Source organism: Scyliorhinus torazame, chromosome 24 (genome assembly GCF_047496885.1).
Source record: "Scyliorhinus torazame isolate Kashiwa2021f chromosome 24, sScyTor2.1, whole genome shotgun sequence".
Taxonomy (NCBI): Eukaryota; Metazoa; Chordata; class Chondrichthyes; order Carcharhiniformes; family Scyliorhinidae; genus Scyliorhinus; species Scyliorhinus torazame.
Genome location: NC_092730.1, coordinates 5,734,327 through 5,759,841, shown reverse-complemented (window position 1 = coordinate 5,759,841; position 25,515 = coordinate 5,734,327). Strand labels below are relative to the sequence as shown.

Here is a 25,515-nt window from a genome sequence, read left to right as displayed (position 1 = left end):
CGCCCCTCCCCAGCGCAGTGAGTGCTCCGCCCCTCCCCCGCGCAGTGAGTGCTCCGCCCCTCCCCCGCGCAGTGAGTGCTCCGCCCCTCCCCGAGCAGAGTGCTCCGCCCCTTCCCCGCGCAGTGAGTGCTCGGCCCGTCCCCGAGCAGAGTGCTCCGCCCCTCCCGTGCGCAGTGAGTGCTCCGCCCCTCCCCGAGCAGAGTGCTCCGCCCCTCCACCGCGCAGTGAGTGCTCCGCCCCTCCCCGAGCAGAGTGCTCCGCCCCGCCACCGCGCAGTGAGTGCTCCGCCCCGCCACCGCGCAGTGAGTGCTCTTGCCCTCCACCCCGCGCAGTGAGTGCTCCGCCCCTCCCCCCGCACAGTGAGTGCTCCGCCCCTTCCCCCGCACAGTGAGTGCTCTGCCCCCCGCCGCGCAGTGAGTGCTCCGCCCCTCCCCCGCGCAGTGAGTGCTCCGCCCCTCCCCCCGCGCAGTGAGTGCTCCGCCCCTCCCCCCGCGCAGTGAGTGCTCCGCCCCTCCCCCCGCGCAGTGAGTGCACCGCCCCCCCAGCGCAGTGAGTGCTCCGCCCCTCCCTGAGCAGAGTGCTCCGCCCCTCCCTCCGCGCAGTGAGTGCTCCGCCCCACCCGTGCAGTGAGTGTCCGCCCCTCCCCGAGCAGAGTGCTCCGCCCCTCCCCCCGCGCAGTGAGTGCTCCGCCCCTCCCCCCACGCAGTGAGTGCTCCGGCCCCCGCGAGTGAGTGCTCCGCCCCTCCCCCGCGCAGTGAGTGCTCCGCCCCTCCCCCCGCGCAGTGAGTGCTCCGCCCCTCCCACGCGCCGTGAGTGCTCCGCCCCTCCCGAGCAGTGAGTGCTCAGCCCCTCCCCCGCGCAGTGAGTGCTCCACCCCTCCCCCGCGCAGTGAGTGCTCCGCCCCTCCCCCGCGCAGTGAGTGCTCCGCCCCTCCCCGCGCAGTGAATGCTCCGCCCCTCCCCGCGCAGTGAATGCTCCGCCCCTCCCCCGCGCAGTGAGTGCTCCGCCCCTCCCCGAGCAGAGAGCTCCGCCCTCCCCCACGCAGTGAGTGCTCCGCCCCTCCCCCGCGCAGTGAGTGCTCCGCCCCTCCCCCTGCGCAGTGAGTGCTCCGCCCCTCCGCGCAATGAGTGCTCCGCCCTCCCCGAGCAGAGTGCTCCGCCCCTCCCCCGCGCAGTGAGTGCTCCGCCCCTCCCCCCGCGCAGTGAGTGCTCCGCCCCTCCCCCCGCGCAGTGAGTGCTCCTCCCCTCCCACCGCGCAGTGAGTGCACCGCCCCCCCAGCGCAGTGAGTGCTCCGCCCCTCCCTGAGCAGAGTGCTCCGCCCCTCCCCCGCGCAGTGAGTGCTCCGCCCCTCCCCCCGCGCAGTGTGTGCTCCGCCCCTCCCCCCGCGCAGTGAGTGCTCCGCCCCTACCCCCGCGCAGTGAGTGCTCCGCCCCTCCCCCGCGCAGTGAGTGCTCCGCCCCTCCCCCCGCGCAGTGAGTGCTCCGCCCCTCCCCCCGCGCAGTGAGTGCTCCACCCCTCCCCCCGCGCAGTGAGTGCTCTGCCCCTCCCCCCGCGCAGTGAGTGCTCTGCCCCTCCCCCGCGCAGTGAGTGCTCTGCCCCTCCCCCCGCGCAGTGAGTGCTCCGCCCCTCCCCCGTGCAGTGAGTGCTCCGCCCCTCCCCCCCCCGCAGTGAGTGCTCCGCCCCTCCCCCCACAGTGAGTGCTCCGCGCCTCCCCCCCGCGCAGTCAGTGCTCCGCCCCATCCCCCACGCAGTGAGTGCTGCGGCCCCCCGCGCAGTGAGTGCTCCGCCCCTCCCCCGCGCAGTGAGTGCTCCGCCCCTCCCCCCCGCGCAGTGAGTGCTCCGCCCCTCCCCCCACAGTGAGTGCTCCGCGCCTCCCCCCCGCGCAGTGAGTGCTCCGCCCCATCCCCCACGCAGTGAGTGCTGCGGCCCCCCACGCAGTGAGTGCTGCGGCCCCCCACGCAGTGAGTGCTCCGCCCCTCCCCCGCGCAGTGAGTGCTCCGCCCCTCCCCCGCGCAGTGAGTGCTCCGCCCCTCCCCGAGCTGTGAGTGCTCCGCCCCTCCCTAGCTGTGAGTGCTCCACCCCTCCCCCCGCGCAGTGAGTGCTCCGCTCCTCCCCCGCGCAGTGAGTGCTCCGCCCCTCCCCCGCGCAGTGAGTGCTCCGCCCCTCCCCCGCGCAGTGAGTGCTCCGCCCCTCCCCGCGCAGTGAGTGCTCCGCCACTCCCCCGCGCAGTGAGTGCTCCGCCACTCCCCCGCGCAGTGAGTGCTCCGCCACTCCCCCGCGCAGTGAGTGCTCCGCCCCTCCCCGCGCAGAGAGTGCTCCGCCCCTCCCCCGCGCTGTGAGTGCTCCGCCCCCCCGCGCTGTGAGTGCTCCGCCCCTCCCCCCGCTCAGTCAGTGCTCCGCCCCTCCCCCCGCACAGTGAATGCTGCGCCCCTCCCCCGCACAGTGAGTGCTCCGTCCCTCCCCCCGCACAGTGAATGCTGCGCCCCTCCCCCGCACAGTGAGTGCTCCGTCCCCCAGCGCAATGAGTGCTCCGCCCCTCCGCAGCGCAGTGAGTGCTCCGCCCCTCCCCCGCGCAATGAGTGCTCCGCCCCTCCCCAGCGCAGTGAGTGCTCCGCCCCTCCCCCGCGCAGTGAGTGCTCCGCCCCTCCCCGAGCAGAGTGCTCCGCCCCTTCCCCGCGCAGTGAGTGCTCGGCCCGTCCCCGAGCAGAGTGCTCCGCCCCTCCGTGCGCAGTGAGTGCTCCGCCCCTCCCGAGCAGAGTGCTCCGCCCCTCCACCGCGCAGTGAGTGCTCCGCCCCTCCCCGAGCAGAGTGCTCCGCCCCGCCACCGCGCAGTGAGTGCTCCGCCCCGCCACCGCGCAGTGAGTGCTCTTGCCCTCCACCCCGCGCAGTGAGTGCTCCGCCCCTCCCCCCGCACAGTGAGTGCTCCGCCCCTTCCCCCGCACAGTGAGTGCTCTGCCCCCCCGCCGCGCAGTGAGTGCTCCGCCCCTCCCACCGCGCAGTGAGTGCTCCGCCCCCCGCGCAGTGAGTGCTCCGCCCGTCCCCGAACAGAGTGCTCCGCCCGTCCCCGAGCAGAGTGCTCCGCCCCCCCGCGCAGTGAGTGCTCCGCCCCTCCCCGAGCAGAGTGCTCCGCCCCTCCCCCGCGCAGTGAGTGCTCCGCCCGTCCCCGAGCAGAGTGCTCCGCCCCTCCCCGAGCAGAGTGCTCCTCCCCTCCCCCGCGCAGTGAGTGCTCCTCCCCTCCCCCCACGCAGTGAGTGCTCCTCCCCTCCCCCCACGCAGTGAGTGCTCCGCCCCTCCCCCGCGCAGTGAGTTCTCCGCCCCTCCCCCGCGCAGTGAGTTCTCCGCCCCTCCCCCGCGCAGTGAGTGCTCCGCCCCTCCCCGCGCAGTGAGTGCTCCCGCCCCTCCCCGAGCAGAGAGCTCCGCCCCTCCCCGCGCAGTGAGTGCTCCTCCCCTCCCACGCGCAGTGAGTGCTCCGCCCCTCCCCGCGCAGTGAGTGCTCCGCCCCCCCACGCAGTGCGTGCTCCGCCCCCCCCCGAGCAGAGTGCTCCGCCCCTCCCCCGCGCAGTGAGTGCTCCGCCCCTCCCCCCGCGCAGTGAGTGCTCCGCCCCTCCCCCCGCGCAGTGAGTGCTCCGCCCCTCCCCCCGCGCAGTGAGTGCTCCGCCCCTCCCCCCGCGCAGTGAGTGCACCGCCCCCCCAGCGCAGTGAGTGCTCCGCCCCTCCCTGAGCAGAGTGCTCCGCCCCTCCCTCCGCGCAGTGAGTGCTCCGCCCCACCCGTGCAGTGAGTGTCCGCCCCTCCCCGAGCAGAGTGCTCCGCCCCTCCCCCCGCGCAGTGAGTGCTCCGCCCCTCCCCCACGCAGTGAGTGCTCCGGCCCCCGCGAGTGAGTGCTCCGCCCCTCCCCCGCGCAGTGAGTGCTCCGCCCCTCCCCCGCGCAGTGAGTGCTCCGCCCCTCCCACGCGCCGTGAGTGCTCCGCCCCTCCCCGAGCAGTGAGTGCTCAGCCCCTCCCCCGCGCAGTGAGTGCTCCACCCCTCCCCGCGCAGTGAGTGCTCCGCCCCTCCCCCGCGCAGTGAGTGCTCCGCCCCTCCCCCGCGCAGTGAATGCTCCGCCCCTCCCCGCGCAGTGAATGCTCCGCCCCTCCCCCGCGCAGTGAGTGCTCCGCCCCTCCCCGAGCAGAGAGCTCCGCCCCTCCCCCACGCAGTGAGTGCTCCGCCCCTCCCCCGCGCAGTGAGTGCTCCGCCCCTCCCCCTGCGCAGTGAGTGCTCCGCCCCTCCGCGCAATGAGTGCTCCGCCCTCCCCGAGCAGAGTGCTCCGCCCCTCCCCCCGCGCAGTGAGTGCTCCGCCCCTCCCCCCGCCAGTGAGTGCTCCGCCCCTCCCCCCGCGCAGTGAGTGCTCCGCCCCTCCCACTGCGCAGTGAGTGCACCGCCCCCCCAGCGCAGTGAGTGCTCCGCCCCTCCCTGAGCAGAGTGCTCCGCCCCTCCCCCGCGCAGTGAGTGCTCCGCCCCTCCCCCCGCGCAGTGTGTGCTCCGCCCCTCCCCCCGCGCAGTGAGTGCTCCGCCCCTACCCCCGCGCAGTGAGTGCTCCGCCCCTCCCCCGCGCAGTGAGTGCTCCGCCCCTCCCCGCGCAGTGAGTGCTCCGCCCCTCCCCCCGCGCAGTGAGTGCTCCGCCACTCCCCCCGCGCAGTGAGTGCTCCGCCCCTCCCCCCGCGCAGTGAGTGCTCTGCCCCTCCCCCCGCGCAGTGAGTGCTCTGCCCCTCCCCCCGCGCAGTGAGTGCTCCGCCCCTCCCCCGCGCAGTGAGTGCTCCGCCCCTCCCCCCCCGCAGTGAGTGCTCCGCCCCTCCCCCACAGTGAGTGCTCCGCGCCTCCCCCCCGCGCAGTCAGTGCTCCGCCCCATCCCCCACGCAGTGAGTGCTGCGGCCCCCCGCGCAGTGAGTGCTCCGCCCCTCCCCCGCGCAGTGAGTGCTCCGCCCCTCCCCCGCGCAGTGAGTGCTCCGCCCCTCCCCCGCGCAGTGAGTGCTCCGCCACTCCCCCGCGCAGTGAGTGCTCCGCCCCTCCCCCGCGCAGTGAGTGCTCCGCCCCTCCCCCCGCGCAGTGAGTGCTCCGCCCCACCCGTGCAGTGAGTGCTCCGCCCCTCCCCGAGCAGAGTGCTCCGCCCCTCCCCCCGCGCAGTGAGTGCTCCGCCCCTCCCCCGCGCAGTGAGTGCTCCGCCCCTCCCCCCGCGCAGTGAGTGCTCCGCCCCTCCCCCGCGCAGTGAGTGCTCCGCCCCTCCCCCGCGCAGTGAGTGCTCCGCCCCTCCCCCGCGCAGTGAGTGCTCCGCCCCTCCCCCGCGCAGTGAGTGCTCCGCCCCTCCCCCGCGCAGTGAATGCTCCGCCCCTCCCCGCGCAGTGAATGCTCCGCCCTCCCCCCGCGCAGTGAATGCTCCGCCCCTCCCCCCGCGCAGTGAGTGCTCCGCCCCCCCGCGCAGTGAGTGCTCCGCCCCCCCGCGCAGTGAGTGCTCCGCCCCGCCCCCCCGCGCAGTGAGTGCTCCGCCCCGCCCCCCCCCGCGCAGTGAGTGCTCCGCCCCTCCCCGCGCAGTGAGTGCTCCGCCCCTCCCCGAGCAGAGTGCTCCGCCCCTCCACCCGCGCAGTGAGTGCTCCGCCCCTCCACCCCGCGCAGTGAGTGCTCCGCCCCTCCACCCCGCGCAGTGAGTGCTCCGCCCCTCCACCCCGCGCAGTGAGTGCTCCGCCCCTCCACCCCGCGCAGTGAGTGCTCCGCCCCTCCCCCGCGCAGTGAGTGCTCCGCCCCTCCCCGAGCAGAGTGCTCCGCCCCTCTCCCCGCTCAGTGAGTGCTCCGCCCCTTCCCGAGCAGAGTGCTCCGCCCCTCCCCCCGCACAGTGAGTGCTCCGCCCCTCCCCCTCACAGTGAGTGCTCCGCCCCTCCATGAGCAGAGTGCTCCGCCCCTCCACCCCGCGCAGTGAGTGCTCCGCCCCTCCACCCCGCGCAGTGAGTGCTCCGCCCCTCCCCGAGCAGAGTGCTCCGCCCCTCCCCCGCGCAGTGTGCTCCGCCCCTCCCCGAGCAGAGTGCTCCGCACCTCCCCCGCGCAGTGAGTGCTCCGCCCCTCCCCGCGCAGTGAGTGCTCCGCCCCTCCCCCGCGCAGTGAGTGCTCCGCCCCTCCCCGCGCAGTGAGTGCTCCGCCCCTCCCCCGCGCAGTGAGTGCTCCGCCCCTCCCCGCGCAGTGAGTGCTCCGCCCCTCCCCGAGCAGAGTGCTCCGCCCCTCCCCCGCGCAGTGAGTGCTCCGCCCCTCCCCCGCGCAGTGAGTGCTCCGCCCCTCCCCCGCGCAGTGTGTGCTCCGCCCCCTCCCCGCGCAGTGAGTTCTCCGCCCGTCCCCCCGCGCAGTGAGTGCTCCGCCCCTCCCCCCGCGCAGTGAGTGCTCCGCCCCTCCCCCGCGCAGTGAGTGCTCCGCCCCCCCGCGCAGTGAGTGCTCCGCCCCCTCCCCCGCACAGTGAGTGCTCCGCCCCTCCCCGAGCAGAGTGCTCCGCCCCTCCCCCCCACGCAGTGAGTGCTCCGCCCCTCCCCCCGCGCAGTGAGTGCTCCGCCCCTCCCCCCGCGCAGTGAGTGCTCCGCCCCTCCCCCCCCGCGCAGTGAGTGCTCCGCCCCTCCCCGCGCAGTGAGTGCTCCGCCCCTCCCCCCGCACAATGAGTGCTCTGCCCCCCGCCGCGCAGTGAGTGCTCCGCCCTCCCACCGCGCAGTGAGTGCTCCGCCCCCCGCGCAGTGAGTGCTCCGCCCCCCCGCGCAGTGAGTGCTCCGCCCCTCCCCCCGCGCAGTGAGTGCTCCGCCCCACCCCCGCGCAGTGAGTGCTCCGCCCCCTCCCCCGCGCAGTGAGTGCTCCACACCTCCCCGCGCAGTGAGTGCTCCGCCCCTCCCCTGCGCAGTGAGTGCTCCGCCCCTCCCCCCGCGCAGTGAGTGCTCCGCCCCTCCCCCCGCGCAGTGAGTGCTCCGCCCCTCCCCCCGCGCAGTGAGTGCTCCGCCCCTCCCCCGCGCAGTGAGTGCCCCGCCCCTCCCCCGCGCAGTGAGTGCTCCGCCCCTCCCCCGCGCAGTGAGTGCTCCGCCCATCCCCCCGCACAGTGAGTGCTCTGCCCCTCCCCCGCGCAGTGATTGCTCCGCCCCTACCCCCGCGCAGTGAGTGCTCCGCCCCTCCCCCGCGCAGTGAGTGCTCCGCCCATCCCCCCGCACAGTGAGTGCTCTGCCCCTCCCCCCGCGCAGTGATTGCTCCGCCCCTCCCCCCGCGCAGTGAGTGCTCCGCCCCCCGCGCAGTGAGTGCTCCGCCCCCCGCGCAGTGAGTGCTCCGCCCCCCCGCGCAGTGAGTGCTCCGCCCCCCCGCGCAGTGAGTGCTCCGCCGCTCCCCCCGCGCAGTGAGTGCTCCGCCCCTCCCCGCGCAGTGAGTGCTCCGCCCCCCCGCGCAGTGAGTGCTCCGCCCCTCCCCGAGCAGAGTGCTCAGCCCCTCCCCCGCGCAGTGAGTTCTCTGCCCGCCCCCCCGCGCAGTGAGTGCTCCGCCCCTCCCCCGCGCAGTGAGTGCTCCGCCGCTCCCCCCGCGCAGTGAGTGCTCCGCCCCTCCCCCGCGCAGTGAGTGCTCCGCCCCCCCGCGCAGTGAGTGCTCCGCCCCTCCCCGAGCAGAGTGCTCAGCCCCTCCCCCGCGCAGTGAGTGCTCCGCCCCTCCCAGCGCAGTGAGTGCTCCGCCGCTCCCCAGCGCAGTGAGTGCTCCGCCCCTCCCCGCGCAGTGAGTGCTCCGCCCCTCCCCCACGCAGTGAGTGCTCCGCCCCTCCCTGAGCAGAGTGCTCCGCCCCTCCCTCCGCGCAGTGAGTGCTCCGCCCCACCCGTGCAGTGAGTGTCCGCCCCTCCCCGAGCAGAGTGCTCCGCCCCTCCCCCCGCGCAGTGAGTGCTCCGCCCCTCCCCCCACGCAGTGAGTGCTCCGGCCCCCGCGAGTGAGTGCTCCGCCCCTCACCCGCGCAGTGAGTGCTCCGCCCCTCCCCCCGCGCAGTGAGTGCTCCGCCCCTCCCACGCGCCGTGAGTGCTCCGCCCCTCCCCGAGCAGTGAGTGCTCAGCCCCTCCCCCGCGCAGTGAGTGCTCCACCCCTCCCCCGCGCAGTGAGTGCTCAGCCCCTCCCCCGCGCAGTGAATGCTCCGCCCCTCCCCCGCGCAGTGAATGCTCCGCCCCTCCCCCGCGCAGTGAGTGCTCCGCCCCTCCCCGAGCAGAGAGCTCCGCCCCTCCCCCACGCAGTGAGTGCTCCGCCCCTCCCCCGCGCAGTGAGTGCTCCGCCCCTCCCCCTGCGCAGTGAGTGCTCCGCCCCTCCGCGCAATGAGTGCTCCGCCCTCCCCGAGCAGAGTGCTCCGCCCCTCCCCCTGCGCAGTGAGTGCTCCGCCCCTCCCCACGCGCAGTGAGTGCTCCGCCCCTCCCCCCCCGCGCAGTGAGTGCTCCGCCCCTCCCCCCCGCGCAGTGAGTGCTCCGCCCCTCCCCGCGCAGTGAGTGCTCCGCCCCTCCCCCCGCACAATGAGTGCTCTGCCCCCCGACGCGCAGAGAGTGCTCCGCCCCTCCCACCGCGCAGTGAGTGCTCCGCCCCCCCGCGCAGTGAGTGCTCCGCCCCCCCGCGCAGTGAGTGCTCCGCCCCTCCCCCCGCGCAGTGAGTGCTCCGCCCCACCCCCGCGCAGTGAGTGCTCCGCCCCCTCCCCCGCGCAGTGAGTGCTCCACACCTCCCCGCGCAGTGAGTGCTCCGCCCCTCCCCTGCGCAGTGAGTGCTCCGCCCCTCCCCCGCGCAGTGAGTGCTCCGCCCCTCCCCCCGCGCAGTGAGTGCTCCGCCCCTCCCCCCGCGCAGTGAGTGCTCCGCCCCTCCCCCCGCGCAGTGAGTGCTCCGCCCCTCCCCCCGCGCAGTGAGTGCTCCGCCCCTCCCCCGCGCAGTGAGTGCCCCGCCCCTCCCCGCGCAGTGAGTGCTCCGCCCCTCCCCCGCGCAGTGAGTGCTCCGCCCATCCCCCCGCACAGTGAGTGCTCTGCCCCTCCCCCCGCGCAGTGATTGCTCCGCCCCTCCCCCGCGCAGTGAGTGCTCCGCCCCCCGCGCAGTGAGTGCTCCGCCCCCCGCGCAGTGAGTGCTCCGCCCCCCCGCGCAGTGAGTGCTCCGCCCCCCCGCGCAGTGAGTGCTCCGCCCCGCCCCCCACGCAGTGAGTTCTCTGCCCGCCCCCCCGCGCAGTGAGTGCTCCGCCCCTCCCCCGCGCAGTGAGTGCTCCGCCGCTCCCCCCGCGCAGTGAGTGCTCCGCCCCTCCCCCGCGCAGTGAGTGCTCCGCCCCTCCCCCGCGCAGTGAGTGCTCCGCCCCCCCGCGCAGTGAGTGCTCCGCCCCTCCCCGAGCAGAGTGCTCAGCCCCTCCCCCGCGCAGTGAGTGCTCCGCCCCTCCCCCGCGCAGTGAGTGCTCCGCCGCTCCCCAGCGCAGTGAGTGCTCCGCCCCTCCCCGCGCAGTGAGTGCTCCGCCCCTCCCCCACGCAGTGAGTGCTCCGCCCCTCCCTGAGCAGAGTGCTCCGCCCCTCCCTCCGCGCAGTGAGTGCTCCGCCCCACCCGTGCAGTGAGTGTCCGCCCCTCCCCGAGCAGAGTGCTCCGCCCCTCCCCCCGCGCAGTGAGTGCTCCGCCCCTCCCCCCACGCAGTGAGTGCTCCGGCCCCCGCGAGTGAGTGCTCCGCCCCTCCCCCGCGCAGTGAGTGCTCCGCCCCTCCCCCCGCGCAGTGAGTGCTCCGCCCCTCCCACGCGCCGTGAGTGCTCCGCCCCTCCCCGAGCAGTGAGTGCTCAGCCCCTCCCCCGCGCAGTGAGTGCTCCACCCCTCCCCGCGCAGTGAGTGCTCAGCCCCTCCCCCGCGCAGTGAATGCTCCGCCCCTCCCCCGCGCAGTGAATGCTCCGCCCCTCCCCCGCGCAGTGAGTGCTCCGCCCCTCCCCGAGCAGAGAGCTCCGCCCCTCCCCCACGCAGTGAGTGCTCCGCCCCTCCCCCGCGCAGTGAGTGCTCCGCCCCTCCCCCTGCGCAGTGAGTGCTCCGCCCCTCCGCGCAATGAGTGCTCCGCCCTCCCCGAGCAGAGTGCTCCGCCCCTCCCCCCGCGCAGTGAGTGCTCCGCCCCTCCCCCCGCACAGTGAGTGCTCCGCCCCTCCCCCCACGCAGTGAGTGCTCCGCCCCTCCCCCCGCGCAGTGAGTGCTCTGCCCCTCCCCCGCGCAGTGAGTGCTCCGCCCCTCCCCGCGCAGTGAGTGCTCCGCCCCTCCCCCCCGCGCAGTGAGTGCTCCGCCCCTCCCCCCACAGTGAGTGCTCCGCGCCTCCCCCCCGCGCAGTGAGTGCTCCGCCCCATCCCCCACGCAGTGAGTGCTGCGGCCCCCCGCGCAGTGAGTGCTCCGCCCCTCCCCCGCGCAGTGAGTGCTCCGCCCCTCCCCCGCGCAGTGAGTGCTCCGCCACTCCCCCGCGCAGTGAGTGCTCCGCCCCTCCCCCGCGCAGTGAGTGCTCCGCCCCTCCCCCGCGCAGAGAGTGCTCCGCCCCTCCCCCGCGCAGAGAGTGCTCCGCCCCTCCCCCGCGCAGTGAGTGCTCCGCCCCTCCCCCCGCGCAGTGAGTGCTCCGCCCCACCCGTGCAGTGAGTGCTCCGCCCCTCCCCGAGCAGAGTGCTCCGCCCCTCCCCCCCGCGCAGTGAGTGCTCCGCCCCTCCCCCCACGCAGTGAGTGCTCCGGCCCCCGCGAGTGAGTGCTCCGCCCTTCCCCCGCGCAGTGAGTGCTCCGCCCCTCCCCCGCGCAGAGAGTGCTCCGCCCCTCCCCCGCGCAGTGAGTGCTCCGCCCCTCCCCCCGCGCAGTGAGTGCTCCGCCCCACCCGTGCAGTGAGTGCTCCGCCCCTCCCCGAGCAGAGTGCTCCGCCCCTCCCCCCGCGCAGTGAATGCTCCGCCCCTCCCCCGCGCAGTGAATGCTCCGCCCCTCCCCCGCGCAGTGAGTGCTCCGCCCCTCCCCGAGCAGAGAGCTCCGCCCCTCCCCCACGCAGTGAGTGCTCCGCCCCTCCCCCGCGCAGTGAGTGCTCCGCCCCTCCCCCTGCGCAGTGAGTGCTCCGCCCCACCCGTGCAGTGAGTGCTCCTTCCCTCCCCGAGCAGAGTGCTCTGCCCCTCCCCCCGCGCAGTGAGTGCTCCGCCCCTCCCCCCGCACAGTGAGTGCTCCGCCCCTCCCCCCACGCAGTGAGTGCTCCGCCCCTCCCCCCCGCGCAGTGAGTGCTCTGCCCCTCCCCCGCGCAGTGAGTGCTCCGCCCCTCCCCGCGCAGTGAGTGCTCCGCCCCTCCCCCCCGCGCAGTGAGTGCTCCGCCCCTCCCCCCACAGTGAGTGCTCCGCGCCTCCCCCCCGCGCAGTGAGTGCTCCGCCCCATCCCCCACGCAGTGAGTGCTGCGGCCCCCCGCGCAGTGAGTGCTCCGCCCCTCCCCCGCGCAGTGAGTGCTCCGCCCCTCCCCCGCGCAGTGAGTGCTCCGCCACTCCCCCGCGCAGTGAGTGCTCCGCCCCTCCCCCGCGCAGTGAGTGCTCCGCCCCTCCCCCGCGCAGAGAGTGCTCCGCCCCTCCCCCGCGCAGAGAGTGCTCCGCCCCTCCCCCGCGCAGTGAGTGCTCCGCCCCTCCCCCCGCGCAGTGAGTGCTCCGCCCCACCCGTGCAGTGAGTGCTCCGCCCCTCCCCGAGCAGAGTGCTCCGCCCCTCCCCCCCGCGCAGTGAGTGCTCCGCCCCTCCCCCGCGCAGTGAGTGCTCCGCCCCTCCCCCGCGCAGTGAGTGCTCCGCCCCTCCCCCCGCGCAGTGAGTGCTCCGCCCCTCCCCCGCGCAGAGAGTGCTCCGCCCCTCCCCCGCGCAGTGAGTGCTCCGCCCCTCCCCCCGCGCAGTGAGTGCTCCGCCCCACCCGTGCAGTGAGTGCTCCGCCCCTCCCCGAGCAGAGTGCTCCGCCCCTCCCCCCGCGCAGTGAGTGCTCCGCCCCTCCCCCGCGCAGTGAGTGCTCCGCCCCTCCCCCGCGCAGTGAGTGCTCCGCCCCTCCCCCCGTGCAGAGAGTGCTCCGCCCCTCCCCCCCGCGCAGTGAGTGCTCCGCCCCTCCCCCGCGCAGTGAGTGCTCCGCCCCTCCCCCCGCGCAGTGAGTGCTCCGCCCCACCCGTGCAGTGAGTGCTCCTTCCCTCCCCGAGCAGAGTGCTCTGCCCCTCCCCCCGCGCAGTGAGTGCTCCGCCCCTCCCCCGCGCAGTGAGTGCTCCGCCCCTCCCCCGCGCAGTGAGTGCTCCGCCCCTCCCCCCGCGCAGTGAGTGCTCCGCCCCTCCCCCCGCGCAGTGAGTGCTCCGCCCCTCCCCCGCGCAGTGAGTGCTCCGCCCCTCCCCCGCGCAGTGAATGCTCCGCCCCTCCCCGCGCAGTGAATGCTCCGCCCCTCCCCCCGCGCAGTGAATGCTCCGCCCCTCCCCCCGCGCAGTGAGTGCTCCGCCCCCCGCGCAGTGAGTGCTCCGCCCCCCCCCGCGCAGTGAGTGCTCCGCCCCCCCCCCGCGCAGTGAGTGCTCCGCCCCCCCCGCGCAGTGAGTGCTCCGCCCCGCCCCCCCCGCGCAGTGAGTGCTCCGCCCCGCCCCCCCCCGCGCAGTGAGTGCTCTGCCCGTCCCCCGCGCAGTGAGTGCTCTGCCCGTCCCCCGCGCAGTGAGTGCTCCGCCCCTCCCCCGCGCAGTGAGTGCTCCGCCCCTCCCCGAGCAGAGTGCTCCGCCCCTCCACCCCGCGCAGTGAGTGCTCCGCCCCTCCACCCCGCGCAGTGAGTGCTCCGCCCCTCCACCCCGCGCAGTGAGTGCTCCGCCCCTCCACCCCGCGCAGTGAGTGCTCCGCCCCTCCCCCGCGCAGTGAGTGCTCCGCCCCTCCCCGAGCAGAGTGCTCCGCCCCTCTCCCCGCTCAGTGAGTGCTCCGCCCCTCCCCCGCGCAGTGAGTGCTCCGCCCCCTCCCCGCGCAGTGAGTTCTCCGCCCGTCCCCCCGCGCAGTGAGTGCTCCGCCCCTCCCCCCGCGCAGTGAGTGCTCCGCCCCTCCCCCCGCGCAGTGAGTGCTCCGCCCCCCGCGCAGTGAGTGCTCCGCCCCTCCCCCGCACAGTGAGTGCTCCGCCCCTCCCCGAGCAGAGTGCTCCGCCCCTCCCCCCCACGCAGTGAGTGCTCCGCCCCTCCCCCCGCGCAGTGAGTGCTCCGCCCCTCCCCCCGCGCAGTGAGTGCTCCGCCCCTCCCCCCCGCGCAGTGAGTGCTCCGCCCCTCCCCGCGCAGTGAGTGCTCCGCCCCTCCCCCCGCACAATGAGTGCTCTGCCCCCCGCCGCGCAGTGAGTGCTCCGCCCCTCCCACCGCGCAGTGAGTGCTCCGCCCCTCCCACCGCGCAGTGAGTGCTCCGCCCCCCCGCGCAGTGAGTGCTCCGCCCCCCCGCGCAGTGAGTGCTCCGCCCCTCCCCCCGCGCAGTGAGTGCTCCGCCCCACCCCCGCGCAGTGAGTGCTCCGCCCCCTCCCCCGCGCAGTGAGTGCTCCACACCTCCCCGCGCAGTGAGTGCTCCGCCCCTCCCCTGCGCAGTGAGTGCTCCGCCCCTCCCCTGCGCAGTGAGTGCTCCGCCCCTCCCCCGCGCAGTGAGTGCTCCGCCCCTCCCCCCGCGCAGTGAGTGCTCCGCCCCTCCCCCCGCGCAGTGAGTGCTCCGCCCCTCCCCCGCGCAGTGAGTGCCCCGCCCCTCCCCGCGCAGTGAGTGCTCCGCCCCTCCCCCGCGCAGTGAGTGCTCCGCCCATCCCCCCGCACAGTGAGTGCTCTGCCCCTCCCCCCGCGCAGTGATTGCTCCGCCCCTACCCCCGCGCAGTGAGTGCTCCGCCCCTCCCCCGCGCAGTGAGTGCTCCGCCCATCCCCCCGCACAGTGAGTGCTCTGCCCCTCCCCCGCGCAGTGATTGCTCCGCCCCTCCCCCCGCGCAGTGAGTGCTCCGCCCCCCGCGCAGTGAGTGCTCCGCCCCCCGCGCAGTGAGTGCTCCGCCCCCCGCGCAGTGAGTGCTCCGCCCCCCCGCGCAGTGAGTGCTCCGCCCCCCCGCGCAGTGAGTGCTCCGCCCCGCCCCCCGCGCAGTGAGTTCTCTGCCCGCCCCCCCGCGCAGTGAGTGCTCCGCCCCCCCCCCGCGCAGTGAGTGCTCCGCCGCTCCCCCCGCGCAGTGAGTGCTCCGCCCCTCCCCGCGCAGTGAGTGCTCCGCCCCCCCGCGCAGTGAGTGCTCCGCCCCTCCCCGAGCAGAGTGCTCAGCCCCTCCCCCGCGCAGTGAGTGCTCCGCCCCTCCCCCGCGCAGTGAGTGCTCCGCCGCTCCCCAGCGCAGTGAGTGCTCCGCCCCTCCCCGCGCAGTGAGTGCTCCGCCCCTCCCCCACGCAGTGAGTGCTCCGCCCCTCCCTGAGCAGAGTGCTCCGCCCCTCCCTCCGCGCAGTGAGTGCTCCGCCCCACCCGTGCAGTGAGTGTCCGCCCCTCCCCGAGCAGAGTGCTCCGCCCCTCCCCCCGCGCAGTGAGTGCTCCGCCCCTCCCCCCACGCAGTGAGTGCTCCGGCCCCCGCGAGTGAGTGCTCCGCCCCTCCCCCGCGCAGTGAGTGCTCCGCCCCTCCCCCCGCGCAGTGAGTGCTCCGCCCCTCCCACGCGCCGTGAGTGCTCCGCCCCTCCCCGAGCAGTGAGTGCTCAGCCCCTCCCCCGCGCAGTGAGTGCTCCACCCCTCCCCGCGCAGTGAGTGCTCAGCCCCTCCCCCGCGCAGTGAATGCTCCGCCCCTCCCCCGCGCAGTGAATGCTCCGCCCCTCCCCCGCGCAGTGAGTGCTCCGCCCCTCCCTGAGCAGAGAGCTCCGCCCCTCCCCCACGCAGTGAGTGCTCCGCCCCTCCCCGCGCAGTGAGTGCTCCGCCCCTCCCCCTGCGCAGTGAGTGCTCCGCCCCTCCGCGCAATGAGTGCTCCGCCCTCCCCGAGCAGAGTGCTCCGCCCCTCCCCGAGCAGTGAGTGCTCAGCCCCTCCCCCGCGCAGTGAGTGCTCCACCCCTCCCCCGCGCAGTGAGTGCTCAGCCCCTCCCCCGCGCAGTGAATGCTCCGCCCCTCCCCCGCGCAGTGAATGCTCCGCCCCTCCCCCGCGCAGTGAGTGCTCCGCCCCTCCCCGAGCAGAGAGCTCCGCCCCTCCCCCACGCAGTGAGTGCTCCGCCCCTCCCCCGCGCAGTGAGTGCTCCGCCCCTCCCCCTGCGCAGTGAGTGCTCCGCCCCTCCGCGCAATGAGTGCTCCGCCCTCCCCGAGCAGAGTGCTCCGCCCCTCCCCCTGCGCAGTGAGTGCTCCGCCCCTCCCCACGCGCAGTGAGTGCTCCGCCCCTCCCCCCCCCGCGCAGTGAGTGCTCCGCCCCTCCCCCCCGCGCAGTGAGTGCTCCGCCCCTCCCCGCGCAGTGAGTGCTCCGCCCCTCCCCCCGCACAATGAGTGCTCTGCCCCCCGACGCGCAGAGAGTGCTCCGCCCCTCCCACCGCGCAGTGAGTGCTCCGCCCCCCCGCGCAGTGAGTGCTCCGCCCCCCCGCGCAGTGAGTGCTCCGCCCCTCCCCCCGCGCAGTGAGTGCTCCGCCCCACCCCCGCGCAGTGAGTGCTCCGCCCCCTCCCCCGCGCAGTGAGTGCTCCACACCTCCCCGCGCAGTGAGTGCTCCGCCCCTCCCCTGCGCAGTGAGTGCTCCGCCCCTCCCCCGCGCAGTGAGTGCTCCGCCCCTCCCCCCGCGCAGTGAGTGCTCCGCCCCTCCCCCCGCGCAGTGAGTGCTCCGCCCCTCCCCCCGCGCAGTGAGTGCTCCGCCCCTCCCCCCGCGCAGTGAGTGCTCCGCCCCTCCCCCGCGCAGTGAGTGCCCCGCCCCTCCCCGCGCAGTGAGTGCTCCGCCCCTCCCCCGCGCAGTGAGTGCTCCGCCCATCCCCCCGCACAGTGAGTGCTCTGCCCCTCCCCCCGCGCAGTGATTGCTCCGCCCCTCCCCCGCGCAGTGAGTGCTCCGCCCCCCGCGCAGTGAGTGCTCCGCCCCCCGCGCAGTGAGTGCTCCGCCCCCCCGCGCAGTGAGTGCTCCGCCCCCCCGCGCAGTGAGTGCTCCGCCCCGCCCCCCACGCAGTGAGTTCTCTGCCCGCCCCCCCGCGCAGTGAGTGCTCCGCCCCTCCCCCGCGCAGTGAGTGCTCCGCCGCTCCCCCCGCGCAGTGAGTGCTCCGCCCCTCCCCCGCGCAGTGAGTGCTCCGCCCCTCCCCCGCGCAGTGAGTGCTCCGCCCCCCCGCGCAGTGAGTGCTCCGCCCCTCCCCGAGCAGAGTGCTCAGCCCCTCCCCCGCGCAGTGAGTGCTCCGCCCCTCCCCCGCGCAGTGAGTGCTCCGCCGCTCCCCAGCGCAGTGAGTGCTCCGCCCCTCCCCGCGCAGTGAGTGCTCCGCCCCTCCCCCACGCAGTGAGTGCTCCGCCCCTCCCTGAGCAGAGTGCTCCGCCCCTCCCTCCGCGCAGTGAGTGCTCCGCCCCACCCGTGCAGTGAGTGTCCGCCCCTCCCCGAGCAGAGTGCTCCGCCCCTCCCCCCGCGCAGTGAGTGCTCCGCCCCTCCCCCCACGCAGTGAGTGCTCCGGCCCCCGCGAGTGAGTGCTCCGCCCCTCCCCCGCGCAGTGAGTGCTCCGCCCCTCCCCCCGCGCAGTGAGTGCTCCGCCCCTCCCACGCGCCGTGAGTGCTCCGCCCCTCCCCGAGCAGTGAGTGCTCAGCCCCTCCCCCGCGCAGTGAGTGCTCCACCCCTCCCCGCGCAGTGAGTGCTCAGCCCCTCCCCCGCGCAGTGAATGCTCCGCCCCTCCCCCGCGCAGTGAATGCTCCGCCCCTCCCCCGCGCAGTGAGTGCTCCGCCCCTCCCCGAGCAGAGAGCTCCGCCCCTCCCCCACGCAGTGAGTGCTCCGCCCCTCCCCCGCGCAGTGAGTGCTCCGCCCCTCCCCCTGCGCAGTGAGTGCTCCGCCCCTCCGCGCAATGAGTGCTCCGCCCTCCCCGAGCAGAGTGCTCCGCCCCTCCCCCCGCGCAGTGAGTGCTCCGCCCCTCCCCCCGCACAGTGAGTGCTCCGCCCCTCCCCCCACGCAGTGAGTGCTCCGCCCCTCCCCCCGCGCAGTGAGTGCTCTGCCCCTCCCCCGCGCAGTGAGTGCTCCGCCCCTCCCCGCGCAGTGAGTGCTCCGCCCCTCCCCCCCGCGCAGTGAGTGCTCCGCCCCTCCCCCCACAGTGAGTGCTCCGCGCCTCCCCCCCGCGCAGTGAGTGCTCCGCCCCATCCCCCACGCAGTGAGTGCTGCGGCCCCCCGCGCAGTGAGTGCTCCGCCCCTCCCCCGCGCAGTGAGTGCTCCGCCCCTCCCCCGCGCAGTGAGTGCTCCGCCACTCCCCCGCGCAGTGAGTGCTCCGCCCCTCCCCCGCGCAGTGAGTGCTCCGCCCCTCCCCCGCGCAGAGAGTGCTCCGCCCCTCCCCCGCGCAGAGAGTGCTCCGCCCCTCCCCCGCGCAGTGAGTGCTCCGCCCCTCCCCCCGCGCAGTGAGTGCTCCGCCCCACCCGTGCAGTGAGTGCTCCGCCCCTCCCCGAGCAGAGTGCTCCGCCCCTCCCCCCCGCGCAGTGAGTGCTCCGCCCCTCCCCCCACGCAGTGAGTGCTCCGGCCCCCGCGAGTGAGTGCTCCGCCCTTCCCCCGCGCAGTGAGTGCTCCGCCCCTCCCCCGCGCAGAGAGTGCTCCGCCCCTCCCCCGCGCAGTGAGTGCTCCGCCCCTCCCCCCGCGCAGTGAGTGCTCCGCCCCACCCGTGCAGTGAGTGCTCCGCCCCTCCCCGAGCAGAGTGCTCCGCCCCTCCCCCCGCGCAGTGAATGCTCCGCCCCTCCCCCGCGCAGTGAATGCTCCGCCCCTCCCCCGCGCAGTGAGTGCTCCGCCCCTCCCCGAGCAGAGAGCTCCGCCCCTCCCCCACGCAGTGAGTGCTCCGCCCCTCCCCCGCGCAGTGAGTGCTCCGCCCCTCCCCCTGCGCAGTGAGTGCTCCGCCCCACCCGTGCAGTGAGTGCTCCTTCCCTCCCCGAGCAGAGTGCTCTGCCCCTCCCCCCGCGCAGTGAGTGCTCCGCCCCTCCCCCCGCACAGTGAGTGCTCCGCCCCTCCCCCCACGCAGTGAGTGCTCCGCCCCTCCCCCCGCGCAGTGAGTGCTCTGCCCCTCCCCCGCGCAGTGAGTGCTCCGCCCCTCCCCGCGCAGTGAGTGCTCCGCCCCTCCCCCCCGCGCAGTGAGTGCTCCGCCCCTCCCCCCACAGTGAGTGCTCCGCGCCTCCCCCCCGCGCAGTGAGTGCTCCGCCCCATCCCCCACGCAGTGAGTGCTGCGGCCCCCCGCGCAGTGAGTGCTCCGCCCCTCCCCCGCGCAGTGAGTGCTCCGCCCCTCCCCCGCGCAGTGAGTGCTCCGCCACTCCCCCGCGCAGTGAGTGCTCCGCCCCTCCCCCGCGCAGTGAGTGCTCCGCCCCTCCCCCGCGCAGAGAGTGCTCCGCCCCTCCCCCGCGCAGAGAGTGCTCCGCCCCTCCCCCGCGCAGTGAGTGCTCCGCCCCTCCCCCCGCGCAGTGAGTGCTCCGCCCCACCCGTGCAGTGAGTGCTCCGCCCCTCCCCGAGCAGAGTGCTCCGCCCCTCCCCCCCGCGCAGTGAGTGCTCCGCCCCTCCCCCGCGCAGTGAGTGCTCCGCCCCTCCCCCGCGCAGTGAGTGCTCCGCCCCTCCCCCCGCGCAGTGAGTGCTCCGCCCCTCCCCCGCGCAGAGAGTGCTCCGCCCCTCCCCCGCGCAGTGAGTGCTCCGCCCCTCCCCCCGCGCAGTGAGTGCTCCGCCCCACCCGTGCAGTGAGTGCTCCGCCCCTCCCCGAGCAGAGTGCTCCGCCCCTCCCCCCGCGCAGTGAGTGCTCCGCCCCTCCCCCGCGCAGTGAGTGCTCCGCCCCTCCCCCGCGCAGTGAGTGCTCCGCCCCTCCCCCCGTGCAGAGAGTGCTCCGCCCCTCCCCCCCGCGCAGTGAGTGCTCCGCCCCTCCCCCGCGCAGTGAGTGCTCCGCCCCTCCCCCCGCGCAGTGAGTGCTCCGCCCCACCCGTGCAGTGAGTGCTCCTTCCCTCCCCGAGCAGAGTGCTCTGCCCCTCCCCCCGCGCAGTGAGTGCTCCGCCCCTCCCCCGCGCAGTGAGTGCTCCGCCCCTCCCCCGCGCAGTGAGTGCTCCGCCCCTCCCCCCGCGCAGTGAGTGCTCCGCCCCTCCCCCCGCGCAGTGAGTGCTCCGCCCCTCCCCCGCGCAGTGAGTGCTCCGCCCCTCCCCCGCGCAGTGAATGCTCCGCCCCTCCCCGCGCAGTGAATGCTCCGCCCCTCCCCCCGCGCAGTGAATGCTCCGCCCCTCCCCCCGCGCAGTGAGTGCTCCGCCCCCCCGCGCAGTGAGTGCTCCGCCCCCCCCGCGCAGTGAGTGCTCCGCCCCCCCCCGCGCAGTGAGTGCTCCGCCCCCCCCGCGCAGTGAGTGCTCCGCCCCGCCCCCCCCCGCGCAGTGAGTGCTCCGCCCCGCCCCCCCCCGCGCAGTGAGTGCTCTGCCCGTCCCCCGCGCAGTGAGTGCTCTGCCCGTCCCCCGCGCAGTGAGTGCTCCGCCCCTCCCCCGCGCAGTGAGTGCTCCGCCCCTCCCCGAGCAGAGTGCTCCGCCCCTCCACCCCGCGCAGTGAGTGCTCCGCCCCTCCACCCCGCGCAGTGAGTGCTCCGCCCCTCCACCCCGCGCAGTGAGTGCTCCGCCCCTCCACCCCGCGCAGTGAGTGCTCCGCCCCTCCCCCGCGCAGTGAGTGCTCCGCCCCTCCCCGAGCAGAGTGCTCCGCCCCTCTCCCCGCTCAGTGAGTGCTCCGCCCCTCCCCCGCGCAGTGAGTGCTCCGCCCCCTCCCCGCGCAGTGAGTTCTCCGCCCGTCCCCCCGCGCAGTGAGTGCTCCGCCCCTCCCCCCGCGCAGTGAGTGCTCCGCCCCTCCCCCCGCGCAGTGAGTGCTCCGCCCCCCGCGCAGTGAGTGCTCCGCCCCTCCCCCGCACAGTGAGTGCTCCGCCCCTCCCCGAGCAGAGTGCTCCGCCCCTCCCCCCCACGCAGTGAGTGCTCCGCCCCTCCCCCCGCGCAGTGAGTGCTCCGCCCCTCCCCCCGCGCAGTGAGTGCTCCGCCCCTCCCCCCCGCGCAGTGAGTGCTCCGCCCCTCCCCGCGCAGTGAGTGCTCCGCCCCTCCCCCCGCACAATGAGTGCTCTGCCCCCCGCCGCGCAGTGAGTGCTCCGCCCCTCCCACCGCGCAGTGAGTGCTCCGCCCCTCCCACCGCGCAGTGAGTGCTCCGCCCCCCCGCGCAGTGAGTGCTCCGCCCCCCCGCGCAGTGAGTGCTCCGCCCCTCCCCCCGCGCAGTGAGTGCTCCGCCCCACCCCCGCGCAGTGAGTGCTCCGCCCCCTCCCCCGCGCAGTGAGTGCTCCACACCTCCCCGCGCAGTGAGTGCTCCGCCCCTCCCCTGCGCAGTGAGTGCTCCGCCCCTCCCCTGCGCAGTGAGTGCTCCGCCCCTCCCCCGCGCAGTGAGTGCTCCGCCCCTCCCCCCGCGCAGTGAGTGCTCCGCCCCTCCCCCCCGCGCAGTGAGTGCTCCGCCCCTCCCCCGCGCAGTGAGTGCCCCGCCCCTCCCCGCGCAGTGAGTGCTCCGCCCCTCCCCCGCGCAGTGAGTGCTCCGCCCATCCCCCCGCACAGTGAGTGCTCTGCCCCTCCCCCCGCGCAGTGATTGCTCCGCCCCTACCCCCGCGCAGTGAGTGCTCCGCCCCTCCCCCGCGCAGTGAGTGCTCCGCCCATCCCCCCGCACAGTGAGTGCTCTGCCCCTCCCCCGCGCAGTGATTGCTCCGCCCCTCCCCCCGCGCAGTGAGTGCTCCGCCCCCCGCGCAGTGAGTGCTCCGCCCCCCGCGCAGTGAGTGCTCCGCCCCCCGCGCAGTGAGTGCTCCGCCCCCCCGCGCAGTGAGTGCTCCGCCCCCCCGCGCAGTGAGTGCTCCGCCCCGCCCCCCGCGCAGTGAGTTCTCTGCCCGCCCCCCCGCGCAGTGAGTGCTCCGCCCCCCCCCCGCGCAGTGAGTGCTCCGCCGCTCCCCCCGCGCAGTGAGTGCTCCGCCCCTCCCCGCGCAGTGAGTGCTCCGCCCCCCCGCGCAGTGAGTGCTCCGCCCCTCCCCGAGCAGAGTGCTCAGCCCCTCCCCCGCGCAGTGAGTGCTCCGCCCCTCCCCCGCGCAGTGAGTGCTCCGCCGCTCCCCAGCGCAGTGAGTGCTCCGCCCCTCCCCGCGCAGTGAGTGCTCCGCCCCTCCCCCACGCAGTGAGTGCTCCGCCCCTCCCTGAGCAGAGTGCTCCGCCCCTCCCTCCGCGCAGTGAGTGCTCCGCCCCACCCGTGCAGTGAGTGTCCGCCCCTCCCCGAGCAGAGTGCTCCGCCCCTCCCCCCGCGCAGTGAGTGCTCCGCCCCTCCCCCCACGCAGTGAGTGCTCCGGCCCCCGCGAGTGAGTGCTCCGCCCCTCCCCCGCGCAGTGAGTGCTCCGCCCCTCCCCCCGCGCAGTGAGTGCTCCGCCCCTCCCACGCGCCGTGAGTGCTCCGCCCCTCCCCGAGCAGTGAGTGCTCAGCCCCTCCCCCGCGCAGTGAGTGCTCCACCCCTCCCCGCGCAGTGAGTGCTCAGCCCCTCCCCCGCGCAGTGAATGCTCCGCCCCTCCCCCGCGCAGTGAATGCTCCGCCCCCCCCCCCGCGCAGTGAGTGCTCCGCCCCTCCCTGAGCAGAGAGCTCCGCCCCTCCCCCACGCAGTGAGTGCTCCGCCCCTCCCCGCGCAGTGAGTGCTCCGCCCCTCCCCCTGCGCAGTGAGTGCTCCGCCCCTCCGCGCAATGAGTGCTCCGCCCTCCCCGAGCAGAGTGCTCCGCCCCTCCCCCCGCGCAGTGAGTGCTCCGCCCCTCCCCCGCGCAGTGAGTGCTCCGCCCCTCCCCCCGCGCAGTGAGTGCTCCGCCCCTCCCCCCGCGCAGTGAGTGCTCCGCCCCTCCCCGCGCAGTGAGTGCTCCGCCCCTCCAACCGCGCAGTGAGTGCTCCGCCCCCCCCGCGCAGTGAGTGCTCCGCCCCCCCCGCGCAGTGAGTGCTCCGCCCCCCCGCGCAGTGAGTGCTCCGCCCCTCCCCCCGCGCAGTGAGTGCTCCGCCCCACCCCCGCGCAGTGAGTGCTCCGCCCCCTCCCCCGCGCAGTGAGTGCTCCACACCTCCCCGCGCAGTGAGTGCTCCGCCCCTCCCCTGCGCAGTGAGTGCTCCGCCCCTCCCCCCGCGCAGTGAGTGCTCCGCCCCTCCCCCCGCGCAGTGAGTGCTCCGCCCCTCCCCCGCGCAGTGAGTGCTCCGCCCATCCCCCCGCACAGTGAGTGCTCTGCCCCTCCCCCCGCGCAGTGATTGCTCCGCCCCTACCCCCGCGCAGTGAGTGCTCCGCCCCTCCCCCGCGCAGTGAGTGCTCCGCCCATCCCCCCGCACAGTGAGTGCTCTGCCCCTCCCCCCGCGCAGTGATTGCTCCGCCCCTCCCCCCGCGCAGTGAGTGCTCCGCCCCCCGCGCAGTGAGTGCTCCGCCCCCCGCGCAGTGAGTGCTCCGCCCCCCCCGCGCAGTGGGTGCTCCGCCCCCCCGCGCAGTGAGTGCTCCGCCCCGCCCCCCGCGCAGTGAGTTCTCTGCCCGCCCCCCCCGCGCAGTGAGTGCTCCGCCCCTCCCCCGCGCAGTGAGTGCTCCGCCGCTCCCCCCGCGCAGTGAGTGCTCCGCCCCTCCCCCGCGCAGTGAGTGCTCCGCCCCTCCCCCGCGCAGTGAGTGCTCCGCCCCCCCCGCGCAGTGAGTGCTCCGCCCCTCCCCGAGCAGAGTGCTCCGCCCCTCCCCCGCGCAGTGAGTGCTCCGCCCCTCCCCCGCGCAGTGAGTGCTCCGCCGCTCCCCAGCGCAGTGAGTGCTCCGCCCCTCCCCGCGCAGTGAGTGCTCCGCCCCTCCCCCACGCAGTGAGTGCTCCGCCCCTCCCTGAGCAGAGTGCTCCGCCCCTCCCTCCGCGCAGTGAGTGCTCCGCCCCACCCGTGCAGTGAGTGTCCGCCCCTCCCCGAGCAGAGTGCTCCGCCCCTCCCCCCGCGCAGTGAGTGCTCCGCCCCTCCCCCCACGCAGTGAGTGCTCCGGCCCCCGCGAGTGAGTGCTCCGCCCCTCCCCGCGCAGTGAGTGCTCCGCCCCTCCCCGAGCAGAGAGCTCCGCCCCTCCCCCACGCAGTGAGTGCTCCGCCCCTCCCCCGCGCAGTGAGTGCTCCGCCCCTCCCCCTGCGCAGTGAGTGCTCCGCCCCTCCGCGCAATGAGTGCTCCGCCCTCCCCGAGCAGAGTGCTCCGCCCCTCCCCCCGCGCAGTGAGTGCTCCGCCCCTCCCCCCGCGCAGTGAGTGCTCCGCCCCTCCCCCCGCGCAGTGAGTGCTCCGCCCCTCCCACCGCGCAGTGAGTGCACCGCCCCCCCAGCGCAGTGAGTGCTCCGCCCCTCCCTGAGCAGAGTGCTCCGCCCCTCCCCCGCGCAGTGTGTGCTCCGCCCCTCCCCCCGCGCAGTGTGTGCTCCGCCCCTCCCCCCGCGCAGTGAGTGCTCCGCCCCTACCCCCGCGCAGTGAGTGCTCCGCCCCTCCCCCGCGCAGTGAGTGCTCCGCCCCTCCCCCCGCACAGTGAGTGCTCCGCCCCTCCCCCCACGCAGTGAGTGCTCCGCCCCTCCCCCCGCGCAGTGAGTGCTCTGCCCCTCCCCCCGCGCAGTGAGTGCTCCGCCCCTCCCCCGCGCAGTGAGTGCTCCGCCCCTCCCCCCCGCGCAGTGAGTGCTCCGCCCCTCCCCCCACAGTGAGTGCTCCGCGCCTCCCCCCGCGCAGTGAGTGCTCCGCCCCATCCCCCACGCAGTGAGTGCTGCGGCCCCCCGCGCAGTGAGTGCTCCGCCCCTCCCCCGCGCAGTGAGTGCTCCGCCCCTCCCCCGCGCAGTGAGTGCTCCGCCACTCCCCCGCGCAGTGAGTGCTCCGCCCCTCCCCCGCGCAGAGAGTGCTCCGCCCCTCCCCGCGCAGTGAGTGCTCCGCCCCTCCCCCCCGCGCAGTGAGTGCTCCGCCCCACCCGTGCAGTGAGTGCTCCGCCCCGAGCAGAGTGCTCCGCCCCTCCCCGAGCAGAGTGCTCAGCCCCTCCCCCGCGCAGTGAGTGCTCCGCCCCTCCCCCGCGCAGTGAGTGCTCCGCCGCTCCCCAGCGCAGTGAGTGCTCCGCCCCTCCCCGCGCAGTGAGTGCTCCGCCCCTCCCCCACGCAGTGAGTGCTCCGCCCCTCCCTGAGCAGAGTGCTCCGCCCCTCCCCCCGCGCAGTGAGTGCTCCGCCCCTCCCCCGCGCAGTGAGTGCTCCGCCCCCCCGCGCAGTGAGTGCTCCGCCCCTCCCCGAGCAGAGTGCTCAGCCCCTCCCCCGCGCAGTGAGTGCTCCGCCCCTCCCCCGCGCAGTGAGTGCTCCGCCGCTCCCCAGCGCAGTGAGTGCTCCGCCCCTCCCCGCGCAGTGAGTGCTCCGCCCCTCCCCCACGCAGTGAGTGCTCCGCCCCTCCCTGAGCAGAGTGCTCCGCCCCTCCCTCCGCGCAGTGAGTGCTCCGCCCCACCCGTGCAGTGAGTGTCCGCCCCTCCCCGAGCAGAGTGCTCCGCCCCTCCCCCCGCGCAGTGAGTGCTCCGCCCCTCCCCCCACGCAGTGAGTGCTCCGGCCCCCGCGAGTGAGTGCTCCGCCCCTCCCCCGCGCAGTGAGTGCTCCGCCCCTCCCCCCCGCGCAGTGAGTGCTCCGCCCCTCCCACGCGCCGTGAGTGCTCCGCCCCTCCCCGAGCAGTGAGTGCTCAGCCCCTCCCCCGCGCAGTGAGTGCTCCACCCCTCCCCGCGCAGTGAGTGCTCAGCCCCTCCCCCGCGCAGTGAATGCTCCGCCCCTCCCCCGCGCAGTGAATGCTCCGCCCCTCCCCCGCGCAGTGAGTGCTCCGCCCCTCCCTGAGCAGAGAGCTCCGCCCCTCCCCCACGCAGTGAGTGCTCCGCCCCTCCCCGCGCAGTGAGTGCTCCGCCCCTCCCCCTGCGCAGTGAGTGCTCCGCCCCTCCGCGCAATGAGTGCTCCGCCCTCCCCGAGCAGAGTGCTCCGCCCCTCCCCCCGCGCAGTGAGTGCTCCGCCCCTCCCCCCGCGCAGTGAGTGCTCCGCCCCTCCCCCCGCGCAGTGAGTGCTCCGCCCCTCCCCCCGCGCAGTGAGTGCTCCGCCCCTCCCCGCGCAGTGAGTGCTCCGCCCCTCCAACCGCGCAGTGAGTGCTCCGCCCCCCCGCGCAGTGAGTGCTCCGCCCCCCCCGCGCAGTGAGTGCTCCGCCCCCCCGCGCAGTGAGTGCTCCGCCCCTCCCCCCGCGCAGTGAGTGCTCCGCCCCACCCCCGCGCAGTGAGTGCTCCGCCCCCTCCCCCGCGCAGTGAGTGCTCCACACCTCCCCGCGCAGTGAGTGCTCCGCCCCTCCCCTGCGCAGTGAGTGCTCCGCCCCTCCCCCCGCGCAGTGAGTGCTCCGCCCCTCCCCCCGCGCAGTGAGTGCTCCG

The 25,515-nt window shown here is 76.1% G+C and overlaps 1 protein-coding gene across 1 annotated transcript in view; it reads right to left on the bottom strand.

Annotated features, from left to right (window-relative positions):
* The window catches only part of LOC140400184 (uncharacterized), a 104,172-nt gene that overhangs the window by 49,992 nt on the left and 28,665 nt on the right, over positions 1–25,515 (bottom strand). The gene's annotated exons all lie outside the window — the stretch shown is intronic.